Source organism: Oryctolagus cuniculus, chromosome 6 (assembly GCF_964237555.1).
Source record: "Oryctolagus cuniculus chromosome 6, mOryCun1.1, whole genome shotgun sequence".
NCBI classification, from domain to species: Eukaryota; Metazoa; Chordata; class Mammalia; order Lagomorpha; family Leporidae; genus Oryctolagus; species Oryctolagus cuniculus.
Window position 1 is genome coordinate 120,357,369 of NC_091437.1, and position 14,887 is coordinate 120,372,255.

The 14,887-nt window shown below is 45.8% G+C and overlaps 1 protein-coding gene and 1 pseudogene across 2 annotated transcripts in view; both read right to left on the reverse strand.

Moving 5' to 3' along the window:
- Nucleotides 1-14,887, reverse strand: part of TP53INP1 (tumor protein p53 inducible nuclear protein 1) — a 119,514-nt gene that overhangs the window by 28,987 nt on the left and 75,640 nt on the right. The gene's annotated exons all lie outside the window — the stretch shown is intronic.
- LOC138850096 (large ribosomal subunit protein eL6 pseudogene) lies at nt 8,175-9,212 on the reverse strand (annotated as a pseudogene).

Below are 14,887 nucleotides of genomic sequence, written 5' to 3' on the forward strand. Positions count from 1 at the left end.
CAAACAGATCAGGCTCTATTCGCCTGACTGATGAGCTGAAACACCGTCAGCAGGTCAAGTTCCAAAGGTAGTTGAACATTTTGCATCCGTGACCCAGCATTGGCCTGTTTGTTTGAACTAAGAGCTTGGTCAACTTGGTGGTGAACTTAGCAGGTCACCACCAGCTGTTTCAGGAGGTTACATAATGAACTTTCCATATGCAGATTGTATGCTCTGTCACGAGGGCCAAGAAACACGTGGTTTTGTGATTTTGCTTCTATAAATCCTCTTATCACAGTACTTGCAGGTTGCAGCCCAGATGTTAAACAAATCAATCAATCAATAAACCTTGGCTTCACATTTTGTACAGACAGACTTAATTGACCCATACACAAACAAAGTCTCTTAGCTACCGCACAGCCTCTGTGTCATCAGACCTCTGCCAACACTTCCTTCTTGGCACTGCAATAGTCACCTGAATGGACAGGTCAAACTCCCAACCTCAGTCCATCTCTGTTACTTTTGTCATAGCAATTTCCTTTTTTTTTTTTTTTTTTTTTTTTGACAGGCAGAGTTAGACAGTGAGAGAGAGAGAGAGAGAAAGGTCTTCCTTTCATTGGTTCACCCCCAAGATGGCCACTATGGCCAGCGTACTGTACCGATCCGAAGGCAGGAGCCAGGTACTTCTCCTGGTCTCCCATGGGGTGCAGGGCCCAAGCACTTGGGCCATCCTCCACTGCACTCCCGGGCCACAGCAGAGAGCTGGACTGGAAGAGGAGCAACCAGGACAGAATCCGGCGCCCCGACCGGGATTAGAACTGGGGGTGCCGGCGCCGCAGGTGGAAGATTAGCCTAGTGAGCCGCAGCACCAGCTGTCATAGCAATTTCTTCAGACAACCTTGGCAGTTGTAGATATGACTGCAACTTCCATGGTGCCTACTTAGTAGCTGTGAGTTATCCAGGTTCACCCAGTGTAACTCACTCCATGTCTGTCCTATGGGTGGCTGCTGAGGGCTGCTGTGGAATGAATAAACAAGGAATTGAGTGAGCAGGTTTTCGCACAGTGATGGATGGCATGCCTTAGTTGGTGCTCAGACAATGGCGTCTCAATATTTTTAATTCAAATGTCAGGACACTAAATCCCTCACATTTGTTTCACATCTCCGTACCAACCTCTCTGCTAAATGCTGCAGTTCATTATCCTCCCAAATGTTTGTTTTGAAACCACAGATGTCCTCTTTCCTCTCATGGAAACCACCTGTAGCTGCCACTGCTGGAACTGCTGCAAACATTTGCTTTTGATAACACTGCATTTTGAACGTCTGTGGTTTCAATTTCTATTTTTGTCCCTTACGGTCGTAACTTTTTCGATCTTTTCATACCTTTTACGGGTAACTTTGCTTTTCCCAGGCATTTGTACTTTGCTCGACACATCAGCTATATAAACTGTGACAAGACTATTGCAAAATTCCTGTCATTATTACCTCCCCCCTCCCCGAAAATGTCTTGTGAAAGACCAAAACTCTGAGAGGCCAGCACACAGATATTTTGGCCTTATATTGATTTTCTGCAGTCATCCCCAGACACTGGAAATGGTGCCAAGAAAATCTGCCTCTTCTGAAATTTTCACCTATGATGTAGAGGAAGATAATCGCATAACCCCCCAGTCCCATTAGGGGGTGTCCTGTCTGTAACAGGATTTTCCACTGACACACAAAGTTCCCATCATATCCCCTCAAGTTTCATTTAGTCTCTGAACTCTAGGCTTACCTCATACAGATTCCCTCCTTCGTTAGTTCCATCCAGTTTCCCATTCATTCAACAAGAACTTTTTTTTTATACAATACTACTTCTGTCTGTTTTTTTTTTTTTTAAGCTTTATTCATTTATTTGAAAGAGTTACACACAGAGAGAAGGAGAGGGAGAGAGAGAGAGAGACAGGTTTTCCATTCGCTGCTTCACTCCCCAATTGGCCACAATGGCCAGAGCTGAGCCAATCCTCTTCCAGGTCTCCCATGCAGATGCAGGGGCCCAGAGCCTTGGGCCATCTTCCACTGCTTTCCCAGGCCATCACAGAGAGCTGGATTGGAAGTGGAGTAGCTGGGAATCAATCTGGCACCCATATGGGATGCTGGCACTGCAGGCAGTGGCTCTATCCTCTACGCCACAGCACCGGTCCCAAGCATTTTTTTTTTAAAGATTTATTTATTTGAAAGTCAGAGTTATACACAGAGAGAGAAGGAGAGGCAGAGAGAGAAAAAGAGGTTTCCCATCCACTGGTTCACTCCCCAATTGGCTGCAACGGCTGGAGCTGCACCAATCAGGAGCCAGGAGCTTCTTCTGAGTCTCCCACGCAGGTGCAGGGGCCCAAGGATTTGGGCTGTCTTCTACTGCTTTCCCAGGCCATAGCAGAGAGCTGGATTGGAAGTGGAGCAGCTGGGACTTGAACCGGTGCCCACATGGGATGCCAGCACTGTAGGCGGCGGCTTTACCCACTAGGCCACAGTGCCAGCCCTCCAAGCATTTCTGATTTAGTATGTTTGCCATGGAGCTCAGGAATTTTTTTATTCATATGTATGTTCCTCCTGTTTCCCCTGCTACTTCCCCTTCTCTGCTCCCCTTGCAGCTAGGAGTGGTCATGTGACCTAATTCTGGCCAATGAAATGTCAGCAGACGTCTTCTGGGGAAACCTGTGCTTTCCTGCTGAAAAAGGACAGAGTCGGTCCTTTGCCTTTCTTCCTTCCTGCTGCCTAGAACATGTGTGCAGTGCTCAAAGTGACACGAGCCACCTGATAACCAACTCATCAACACTGGAGGGAGGAAAGAAGAGGCTAGTTCTTTGAGGGCCTGGGTTTCCTTTCCTCCAGCCTTCTTTTTTCTGTGAGGAAAAGGAATCTCTAATTACTTAAGCCACTGTTGAAAGGTTCTCTGTTACTTGCAGTCAAATGCTTCACTAACTGATAGAAAAAGATGGCTAGCATGGTGTGTGACAGGCTGGGAAATGGCATTTAACAAGCAAGTTTGAGGCCCTGTTCTACAGGGGACATTGTGCTGAGTGAATGAGACAGGATTCCTGCCCCTAAGGTGTTCTTAATCAAGGTGAAAGAGTATCATGTAAACACACAAATAATAATACATTGTGACAAGCCCAGAGGTATAAACAAAATGCTATGGAAACCTACAACAGGAGCCTGGCCCAGGGAGGTGGGGGAATGCTCCCAGCAGGTTGACACATGAGCAGAGTCCTGAAGGATGAGTAGTTTTGCCAGGCAGAGAAGAGAAAACGATGCCTTCTGTGCTTGTGTTCCTTTTCTCCCCAAAGGACCGGCCCAGCATGGGAGGGGTGTACTGGGACCAGGGCTGTAGCAGAATTTCTAACTAGACAATGGAGGATTTCAAAACCCAAGTTGCCAGCAGAGCCAGGTGCAGGAAACCCAAAGTCCAAAGAACCAGGAGGGAAGATATGGGGGTTGATTAAAAGAACAAAGCAAAACAGAAACAAAGAAGCCAGCAGCAGGTCTGGGGAGCTGAAAGGCAAGAGCAAGAGAGCAGGGGACGCCTGGGAGGGCAGGGCAGTGGCCTGGGGAACTTGGTGGTGACCTGCTTCCCGGACAGGTAGGACACATGCTGTGCAAGCCCAGCAGTTCAATAAATACTCCATTTCTTTCTTTCTTTCTTTTTTTTTTTTTTTTTTGACAGGCAGAATGGACAGTGGGAGAGAGAGACAGAGAGAAAGGTCTTCCTTTGCTGTTGGTTCACCCTCCAATGGCCGCCGCAGCCAGTGCACCGCGCTGATCTGAAGGCAGGAGCCAGGTGCTTCTTCTGGTCTCCCATGCGGTTGCAGGGCCCAAGCACTTGGGCCATCCTCCACTGCACTCCCTGGCCATAGCAGAGAGCTGGCCTGGAAGGGGGCAACCGGGACAGAATCTGGCGCCCCGACCGGGACTAGAACCCGGTGTGCCGGCACCGCTAGGCGGAGGATTAGCCTATTGAGCTGTGGCGCCAATACTCCATTTCATTATCTTACCATGCAACCATTTTCACTTGTTAGGCTAGTAGGGAATTCAAGCTAAATTCTTCTTGGGACTAAGTACCTAGGCTGTGCTAAAATTCTGGAGTCTGTCTGCAGGGCCCTTCAGTCCCTTGTGCTGTTGTTTCCATGACCCATGGACCCCAGCTGTAGGGCCCTGTCTCCCTGATGTGATATAGAAAGTGGGGTACAGGCTCCTGGGGCTGGTGGGACCCAGAGAGACTTCTCCTTCCTCTCCCAGGCCTGGGCATCTCCTCTTGGTGTGGGGGAAACCCCTCCCTCTCACACTGCTTCCATCAGAAACAGACTCACTTCAAGTTTTATTCACTTCCATGCTGAGCAAGCGGAGAGGCACTCTCAGCCTTTCACCTGTTTCCAAGCGTCAGGCTGGGCTGCTGGGTTAGAAAAGTGGTGCTGGCGCCACGGCTCACTAGGCTAATCCTCCGTCTGCAGCACCAGCACCCCGGGTTCTAGTCCTGGTTGGGGCACCGGATTCTGTCCCGTTTGCTCCTCTTCCAGTCCAGCTCTCTGCTGTGGCCCAGGAAGGCAATGGAGGATGGCCCAAGTGCTTGGGCCCTGCACCTGCTTGGGAGACCAGGAGGAAGCACCTGGCTCCTGGCTTTGGATCAGCGCAGTGCATCAGCTGTAGCGGCCATTTGAGGGGTGAACCAACGGAAAAGGAAAACCTTTCTCTCTGTCTCTCTCTCACTGTCTAACTCTGCCTGTCAAAAAAAAAAAAAAAAAAAAAAAAAAAAGCAAAGTGGTACAAGAGTATTGATTACTTTAGGGATAGCAACTTGCAGTTTCATAGGATCAGCAGCTAGACCATGGTGGATTTTGGAGGAAATGAAGTGAAAAAGAACTGGAAGGTATGGGTCTCTTTTTCAAAATGTCTAAAGAATAAAAATACAAATGAAAATAATTATTAAGTTATGAAAAATTAGAAAAAATATACAGTAATAAACACTTTAACATTTAAACCCAGGCCACAGAGAGAGGGAACTTGTTTTCAGTAAATATGACAAGGGTTAGAGTGGAAAAGAAAGTCACATACACCAAGAAACTCACACAAACTGATAACAAAATTACTAAGACCCTAATAGGAAATGGACAAAGAACATGAACAGACAGCTCACAAAGGAGGAACTATGACTAGTAAACAAAGATAAAGAAAAATGTTTGGCACCATTAACAAGGAAAGCAATACAGATTAAAACCACAAGATGACGTGTTCTCAAATTAGCAAAAAAGCTATTCATGCCCTTTAACCCAGTAATTCCAGTTCAGGGAATCCTAGGAAATAATGCCAAAATGCAACTGAAAGTGCTGAGCTCACCACAGTTTTGTTTACAAGGGTCGATACTAGAAAAATGAGCCAAATACCGAATATCAAGAGACCAGCTTGGAGAATTTTGGCAAATCCATATAAGTAGGATTATTGATGTTATATTCTATTAATCAACCACACCCACATATAACAAAAGGAGAAGAATTTACGGTAATAGAGGAAAATGCCTCTGGAAAAAAGGCAGAACTGTAAATTGTGTATACCTTATATTCTTAGTGGGGGGTGGGAAGTATTTACAGAAAAAGGGAAACAAGGCAAAATGTCCCTGGAGCCCTCCACCCCCACCCCAGGAAGATGGGCCACACTCCCCTCCTGCAAAACACCCTTGCAGAGTTCAGTGCCAGGCACTCTATGCCAAGTCCTGGGAGAGCAAAAGATATTTCAGAAAGTTCTGCCCTTGGAGAGTTTTTGTGTCTGACTAAAATCTGAAAAAAAAAACTGTTCTGTAAGATTAAATAATAAAGTCTTGAAAGATTGGAATCCAAAAGTATCACAGCAAAAATGAGCCCCAGCCACAAGGTGAAGGCTGGCCATGCAGCTGGGCCTTTGGTGGCCCCTCCCTGGTCAAAAGGCTGATAAGGAATTCCAAGGTGGACTTAGCTGTTAGCCAAGTTTCTGGAGAACCCAGTGCTGGAGTTAAGATGGCCCTGACCCTAAAGGAATGAAAGTCAAGAAGTAGCTAATGGAATTGATAGGAGGAAGCCGATAGTTCCAAACAACATTTGTTATGTAACCTACTGCTGTGAATGGCTTTGTACAACTGTGCCTCTCCCAGCCTTTGCTTAGAACACCTGCGATGGATCAGAGTTCTCCTTCCATCTTGGGTTACTCCACCAGCCACCTCTTTGGCAAAGCCTAGCTTGGAGGCTCTTACTGTGGTGTCAGGGTCAGCCTGGTAGAAATGCCTCTGTTTGGAGGCTTCTCAGGAATGCAGACGACAGAGAACCATACCTTATGTTTCCAGGGTCTTCTATATGTGTAGTTCACATACATAGTTACATGCTGCATAACAATGTTTCCTTCTCTGATGGACTATATATACAATGGGGGTCCCATAAGATTATAAAGGAGATGAAAAACCCCTAACAACATAATGCATTATTCACATATTTGTGATGATGCTGGTATAAACAAACTACGACATTGCCAGTTGTATAAAATATAGCACATCACTTATGTACAGTACATAATACTTGAGAATAATAATGAATGTTACTGGCTTTGCATTTACTATAATTTTATCATTATTTTGCTTTAAACTTTATTTGAGAGGGAAAGGGACAAAGGGAAGGGGAGAGCACTTTCATCTGCTGCTTCCTAAATGCCTGCGAAGGCCAAGGCTGAGCCATGGCCAAAGCCTGGGGCCAGGAACCTGATCCAGGTCTCCCAAGTGGGTGGCAAGGACCCAGTGACGTGGGCCATTGCTGCTGCTTCCCAGCATTAGCAGAAGCTGGAGTCAAGAGCTGCAGCTGGGACTCAAACCCAGCAGAATGCAGAGTATTAACCTCTTCTGGGGCTAGGCTAAACGCCCTCCCCTCTGTTGGTATTTTAGAACATACTTCTATTTACAAATAGAAAAGCTTACTGTAAAACAACATGCCATGCCACACTGGCAGCAACCTCAATACCTTGTGTGGCCCAACCTCTCTGTTTCATCTAAAGTCCACAGCAAGTAACTGAACCAGCCTCTCTGGGCCTAAGCACTCTGTGAAGTTCATACAGTAATGAGCTCATCTAATGGAGCATCTCTCAGAATGTGTTCTATTGTTAGGTGATACATGACTTTTTTTTTTTTTTTTTTTTAATGTAGTGGTTGTGGCCGGCACTGTGGCATAGCGGGTAAAGCTGTCACCTGCAGTGCCGGCATCCCATATGGGCGCCGGTTCAAGTCCCAACTGCTCCAATTCTGATCCAGCTCTCTGCTGTAGCCTGGAAAAGCAGTAGAAGATGGCCCAAGTGCTTGGGCTCCTGCACCCACATGGGAGGTTTGGAAGAAGCTCCTGGCTCCTGGCTTCAGATCAGCGCAGCTGCAGCTGTTGCGGCCATTTGGGGAGTAAACCAGTGGATGGAAGATCTCTCTACCTCTGCCTCTGCCTCTCTGTAACTCTGCCTTTCAAATAAATCTAAAAAAATTATCCATTTGTTAGAGCAAAACCAGATTGCAGGTAGCCCTGGAGCTGAGGGCTGAGGGATAGCTTTTTTTTTTTTTTTTTTAAATTTTATTTTTTTGACAGGCAGAGTGGACAGTGAGAGAGAGACAGAGAGAAAGGTCTTCCTTTGCCATTGGTTCACCCTCCAATGGCTGCCGCGGCCGGCACGCTGCGGCCGGCGCACCACGCTGATCCGATGGCAGGAGCCAGGTACTTATCCAGGTCTCCCATGCGGGTGCAGGGCCCAAGTACTTGGGCCATCCTCCACTGCCCTCCCGGGCCACAGCAGAGAGCTGGCCTGGAAGAGGGACAACCGGGACAGAATCCGGCACCCCAACCGGGACTAGAACCCGGTGTGCTGGCGCCGAAAGGCGGAGGATTAGCCTAGTGAGCCGCGGCACCGGCCGGGATAGCTTTGATGTTTGGTAAAATTTGAGTCCACAGAATCTCATATTTTTCTTTCTCCATGCTGAAGCTCTTAACTTCCTGCTATCTGGGCTTTCACAGATGCTGCTGCTTGCTTATTTATTTATTTAAATACTTATTTATTGCAGCCAGTGCTGCGTAGTGGTAAAGCTGCTGTCTGCAGCCCTGGCATCCCATATGGGCACTGGTTTGAGTTTTGGCTGCTCCACTTCCAATTCAGCTCCCTGCTAATGCGCCTGGGTAAGCAATGGAAGATGGCCCTAGTACTTGGGGCTCTGCACCCACTTTGGGGACCCTGAAGATGCTCCTAGCTCCTGGCTTTGGCCTGGCCCCAGCTCTGGCCATTGCGGCCATTTGGGGAGTGATCAGTGGATGAAAGAGCTGTCTCTCTCTGTCTCTCCTTCTTTCTCTATAACTCTGCCTTTCAAATAAATAAATCTTCCAAAACCAGGAGTCAGAAGCTTCTTCCAGGTCTCCCACATACGTGCAGGGGCCCAAGCACTTGGGTCATCTTCTGCTGCTCTCCCAGGTGCATTAGCAGGGAGCTGTATCAGAAGTGGAGCGCTGGGACTCAAACCACAGCCCATATGGGATGCCAGTGTTGCAGGTGGAGGCTTAATATGGTATGCCACAACACCACCCTGATACTTTCTGAAATAAGCATCAGTGAGATGTTTTGGGATTTTCACACTGCTGATATCAGTTTTTGTGGAGGTGGCGATGACAAATATCGGGTTTGGGGTCCAGTCACAAGTAGCAAGCCCACTGCTCAGCTGCTCCAGGAAAACCACCTTCTTGCCCTCGTAGTGTGCAGCAGGGATGCTCAGCATGGTCCCAGCAGTGACGCTGGCCCCCTGTTTGCTCATGTGTTGACTGAAGGGCTTTTGAGGCACATCTTCAAGGGATAACAGCTAGGCATTCTGCAAAGCTTACCCACCCTGGTGTCACCATTCTTGTCATCACCAGCTGGTTTTGTGACTACTGCAAGAAGCCTCTCCTTTTCAGTCCTGGGGTTAGCAGCTGAGTACCTCCTCGTGTACATGGCCTTTCAGGAATACACAGTAGCTTGGGAATACCTGCCCAGTCCTCTCATGAGGACAGGGTTTCGGCTGAACTGGGGCGTCCCCTTCTTGGTATTTTCAGCCTTAAGTTTACTCTTTTGAACCTTGCTGCTGGCATTAAACTTCTTGACTTGAGGTTTCTTCCTCTCTTTCTCCCTCTCCTTCTCCTGCTCCTCTCCTCCTCTTTCTTTTTCTTCTCCTCCTCCTCTTTCTTCTAAGATTTATTTATTTATTTGAAAGGCAGAGTTACAGAGAGAGATGGAGGGACACAGAAAAGAGATCTCCTGCCCGCTGATTCACTCCTCAAGGGCCACAATGTTCAAGGCTGGGCCAGGTTAAATCCTGAAGCCTGGAACTCCATCTGGGTCTCCCACATAGGTGGCAGGGGCCCAGGTGCGTGGGTCATCTTCCACTGTTTTCCCAGTGCATTAGCCGGCCCTGAAGTTTCTCCTTAGTGTCCACTTTTGGAGCTTTTTCATCAGTCTTCTTGTAAGATGGGAAATAGAACTTGCATTAACTCTATTTTTAAAAATTCTGACTCAGTTACAAATTGAAGAATAGTGTGGTTGATTGTGAAACCAACCAGCTGCATTATTTATTTTCTGGCAGTGTCACCTCCACCTTGCTTCTTTCACCTATCAAATTGCAGCCACTTGAAAAATGCTAAATAAAGAAAACAGTAGTTCTGATAGAGGCAGGGACAAAGCCCTCCTACAAAACTGCTTTCTGAAAAGTTCAAAGAGGTTTTTTTTTTTTTTTAAATATATAATGTAAATTTATTTTTTGGTAAGAATTTGTTTTAAAGATTTATTTATTTATTTATTTATTTTGAAAGGCAGAGTTACACAGAGAGAGGAGAGATGGAGAGAGAGCTCTTACATCCACTGTCTCACTCCTCAAATGGCCACAATGGCCAGGGTTGGGCTAGGCTGTAGCCAGGAGTCTTCATCTGGGTCTCCCATGTGAGTGCAGGGGTCCAAGTACTTGTGTCATCCTCCATTGCTTTTCCAGGTGTGTTAGCAGAGAGCTGGATTGGAAGTGGAGCGACTAGGACTTGGAACAGTTCTCATATGGGATGCTGGTGTTGATATTGGCCAGCTTATTAATAATAATTTTCAATATTAATAAGCCTGTGGGTTCTTACCATTTATTTGGAGAAGGATTCTGAATACTGGCTCAAACAGACCAGACAACATGGTAAGTTTTTAAGGATTTTACTCAGTGAGAGAAATGCACAGGGAAGTGAGGGCTTTATTTAGGGAAGACAGAGAGATCTAGAAGCTAAATTGGGTCCATAGTAAGCAGAGAGCAGGCAAGGAGCAAGCCACGTGGAGCAAGTGTATGGTTATGAGCAGCCACAGGTAGCTTAGCACAGATAGCAAAGTGAAGGCAGAGAACGATTTTTGGGCGCTCCTCGCCTTTTATATGCTTTCCAAAGGGGAGTGGATAGATAGTCTGATGGGCAGGTGGGCATTCAGGTGAGATCAGGTAGAGGCATGAGATCACACAGGGGGTGTGGTGGAGGGCATGGTCTCCAGCTTACAAATCTATCAGTTTTATCCTATCTGCCTGCCTGTATAAGTGTTACAGGTGGTGGCTTAACAGGCCATGCCACAGTGCTTGCTCCTGAAGTTATTCCAAATGGAGCAGCCAAGATCTGAACTTGTACCCATAGGGGTGCTGATATCACACTGAGCCACAATGCTGCCCCCAAAAATTCGTAAGAAGAGTCCTCAATAATTACCATGTAATTAGGACTATAATGTCTAAAAACAGTCTGGGTTCAACTCTCTGGCCTGGCACTTGCTGGCTGTGTGACCTTGAGCAAATTACTTAATTCCTTGTTGTCTCAGTTTTTTCCCCCTTGTCTGAATAATGGGGATAATGATGGGGCCTAATTTATAAGGTTGTTATGAGAAGTAAATGAGTTAATATTTGTAAACAGCTTTGAATAGTACTTGCCCCCAATACTTGCTATTTAAGTGCTTGTTAAAAAATATGGAAACACGAGAGACCCTAAATAGCTAAAGCAATCGTATACAACAAATAGAAAGCTGGAGGCATCATATTAATATCAGATTTCAAGACATACTACAGGGCAGTTATATTCAAAACAGCCTAGTACTAGCAAAAAAATAGACATTTAGACCAATGGAACAGACTAGAAACTCTAGAAATCCATCCACATAGGGCCGGTGCTGTGGCGCAGTGGGTTAAAGTCCTGGCCTGAAGCGCTGGCATCCAATATGGGCACTGGTTCTAGTCCCCGCTGCTCCACTTCCAATCCAGCTCTCTGCTGTGGCCTGGGAAAGCAGTAGAAAATGGCCCAAGTCCTTGGGCCCCTGCAAAAACCCATGTGGGAAACCCAGCCATTGTGGCTATCTGGGGAGTGAACCAGCGAATGGAGGACCTCTCTCTCTGTCTCTACCTCTTTCTGAAACTCTTTCGAATAAATAAAATAAATCTTTAAAAAAAAAGAAAGAAATCAATCCACATATCAACAAACAATTTATCTTTGACAAAGGAAATAAAAGCAATCCCTGGAGCAAGAACAGTCTCTTCAACAAATGGTGCTGGGAAAACTGGATCTCCACATGCAGAAGTGTGAAACAAGAGCCCTATTCTACACCTCACACAAAAATCCACTCAAAATGGATCAAGGCTCTAAGTCTATGACCCAATACCATCAAATTGCTAGAGAACATTGGGGAAACTCTGCAAGACCTTGGCATATGCAAAGAGTCCTTGGAAAAGACCCCAGAAACACAGGCAATCAAAGTCAAAATTGAAAAATGAGATTATATCAAGCTGAGAAACTTTTGCACTACAAAAGGAACACCAGCAATGTGAAGAGGCAACCAACAGAATGGGAGAAAATATTTGCAAACTATGAAACTGATAAAGGATTAATACCCAGAATCTATAGAAAGCTTAAGAAACTCTACAACAATAAAACAAACAATCTTGTTAAGCAATGGGTAAAGGACTTGAACAGGCATTTTTCATTTCATTTTATTTTTTTTAATTTTTTTTGACAGGCAGAGTGGACAGTGAGAGAAAGGTCTTCCTTGGCCATTGGTTCACTCCCCAATGGCTGCTGTGGCCGGTGCACTGCGCTGATCCGAAGCCAGGAGCCAGGTGCTTCTCCTGGTCTCCCATGGGGTGCAGGGCCCAAGTACTTGGGCCATCCTCCACTGCACTCCCTGGCCACAGCAGAGAGCTGGACTGGAAGAGAGGCAACCGGGACAGAATCTGGCTCCCCGACCGGGACTAGAACCCAGTGTGCCAGCGCCACAAGGCGGAGGATTAGCCTATTGAGCCACGGCACCGGCCATTGAACAGGCATTTTTCAAAAGAGGAAATTTCAAATGGCCAACAGACACATGAAAAAATGCTCAGGGTCAATAGCCATCAGGAAAATGTAAATCAAAACCATAACAGGTTTCATGTCACCCCAGTTAGAATGGCTCTCATACAGAAGTCAACAAACAATAAATGCTGATGATGATATGGGGGAAAAGGCATGCTAATCCACTGTTGGTGGGAATGTAAACTGGTACAGCCACTGTGGAATACAGTATGGAGAGACTTCAGAAATCTGAATATAGATCTATCATACAACCTAGCCATCCCACACCTGAGAATTAACCCAAATGAAATGAAATCAGCATATGAGTGAACTAAACTCCCATTTTTATTGCAGCTCAATTTACAATAGCTAAGATATGGAATTAACCCAGAATCCATCAATGGATGACTGGATAAAAAAATTATAGTATATATACACTATGGAATATTACTCAGTGGTAAAAAAAAAAAATGAAATCCTATCTTTTGCAACAAAATGGATGCTACTAGAAACCATTATACTTAGTGAAATAAGCCAGTCCCCAAAAGACAGATATCATTTGTTTTTCCTAATCTGTGGTAACTAACAGAGTACCTAAAAGGTAATGTACAGGAGTGAAATTGACATTTTGAGATTTGATGACTGTTTATAGCCCTTGTCTCAACTGTTGCGGAATAATAGTTTTTTTTTTTTTTAATTTTTTCTTCATACTATTTGTTGAACTCTTTATCTAGTATAGGGTTAATCTTTTACATATAAAGTGAACTGAGGGGGGTGGTGCTGTGGCATAGTAGGTTGGGCCTCTGCCTATGGTGCTGGCATCCCATATGGATGCTGGTTCGTGTACTGCCTATTCTGTTTCCATTCTAGTTTTCTGTTGATGTGCCTGGGAAAGTAGTGGAGGATTGCCCAAGTGTTTAGGCCCCTGCACCCACCTGGGAGACCCAGGAGAGGATCCTGGCTCCTGGTTTCAGATGTGTTCAGCTCCAGGCATTGCAGCCATTTGGGGAGTGACCCAGCAGGACCTCTCTCTCTGTCTCTCCCTCTCTCTGTCTGTAACCTTGCCTCTCAAATAAATAAATCTTTAAGAAAATAATAAAGTAAATTGAAAATAGATCTTTGTAAAAACTAACAGTGGGAATAGGAGAGGGAAGAGGAAGTAGGAGGGGGGACCAGGAGAGAGGGTGGAGTGGGAAGTATCACTATGTCCCTGAATCTGTATATGAAATTTGTATACCTTAAATAAAACTTTTAAAAAAGGAAAATATGTTAAAGTTTAATCTTTTCTTGATCTCCGTTGCTAATACACTTGCCAATTGTTCTGTGACAACATCATGAAATAAATACCTGTTTATGTTTTTTTCAATAATGTCTTCCCTTTTCCTCTGCCATTTCAAGCAGATGGCTCTGCTTTCTTGTGTCTGTGGCCTGAGGGGTACATTTAGGATCGGGAGCCCACAGGAGCAGAGGTGCCTGAAGCCAGTGGCTCTTCTAGTGTTTTATAAAAGCCTGAACCCATTAAAGTAACAGATAATGTTGTGTGTCCCAGGATGGGTGGAGGTGGGTGAGCCTGTGGGTACAGCAAGGGGCAGAGTCTCTCTGAGAAATGCAGAGAGCAGAAGAGGCCAGGAACTGTGGGACCTGGGCAGGGGTGATGACTCAAATGGTTGGGTCTCTGCCACCCAGGTGGGAGACATGGATTGAGTGCCTGGCTCCTGGCTTCAGCCTGGCCTAGCCCTGACTGTCCCAAGCATTTGGAGAGTGAACCAGCAGATGGGAGACCGCTCTCTCTCTCTCACTTTCTCTCTCTCTCTGCCCCCTCTGAATTTAAATATATATACTTTTAAGGGGAAGGTGTTTGGCACAGTGGCTTGGGATGCACTGGACTACCTGGTTTGAGTCATGGCTCTGCTTCTGATATAGCTTCCTGCTAAAGTGAATCCTGAGAGATATCAGGTGATGGCTCAAGCAATTGGGTCCCTGCCACCCATGCAGGATAGCAGGATTGAGTTTCAGTCTCCTGGCTCAGCCTCCTTGGTTTTTGGGGTCATCTGGGGAGTGACCCAGCAGATAGAAGATCTTTCTCTCTGCATTTCAAAACAAACAAATAAATAAACATTTTAAGGATTACCCTATTAAAATTAGAATCTAGTAGCCACATTAAAAATTATCAAAGAACACAAGTGGAACTATTTGTAATAATATATTTTGTGAGGCTGGCACTGTGGCATAGCAGGTAAAGCTGGCACCTGCAGTGCCAGCATCCCATATGGACACTGGATTGAGTCCTGGCTACTCCTCTTCCAATCCAGCTCCTTGTTAATGTGTCTGGGAAAGCAGCAAAGGATGGCCCAAGTGCTTGGGTTCCAGAACCCACATGGGAGACCCCCAAGAAGCTCCTGGCTCCTGGCTTCAGCCTGGCACAGCCCCCACTATTGTGGCCATTTAGGGAGTGAACCAACAGATGGAAGATCTCTCTTGATCTTTCTCTGTAATTCTGCCTTTCAAATAAAGAAACAAATTTTTTAAAAATAATAATATATT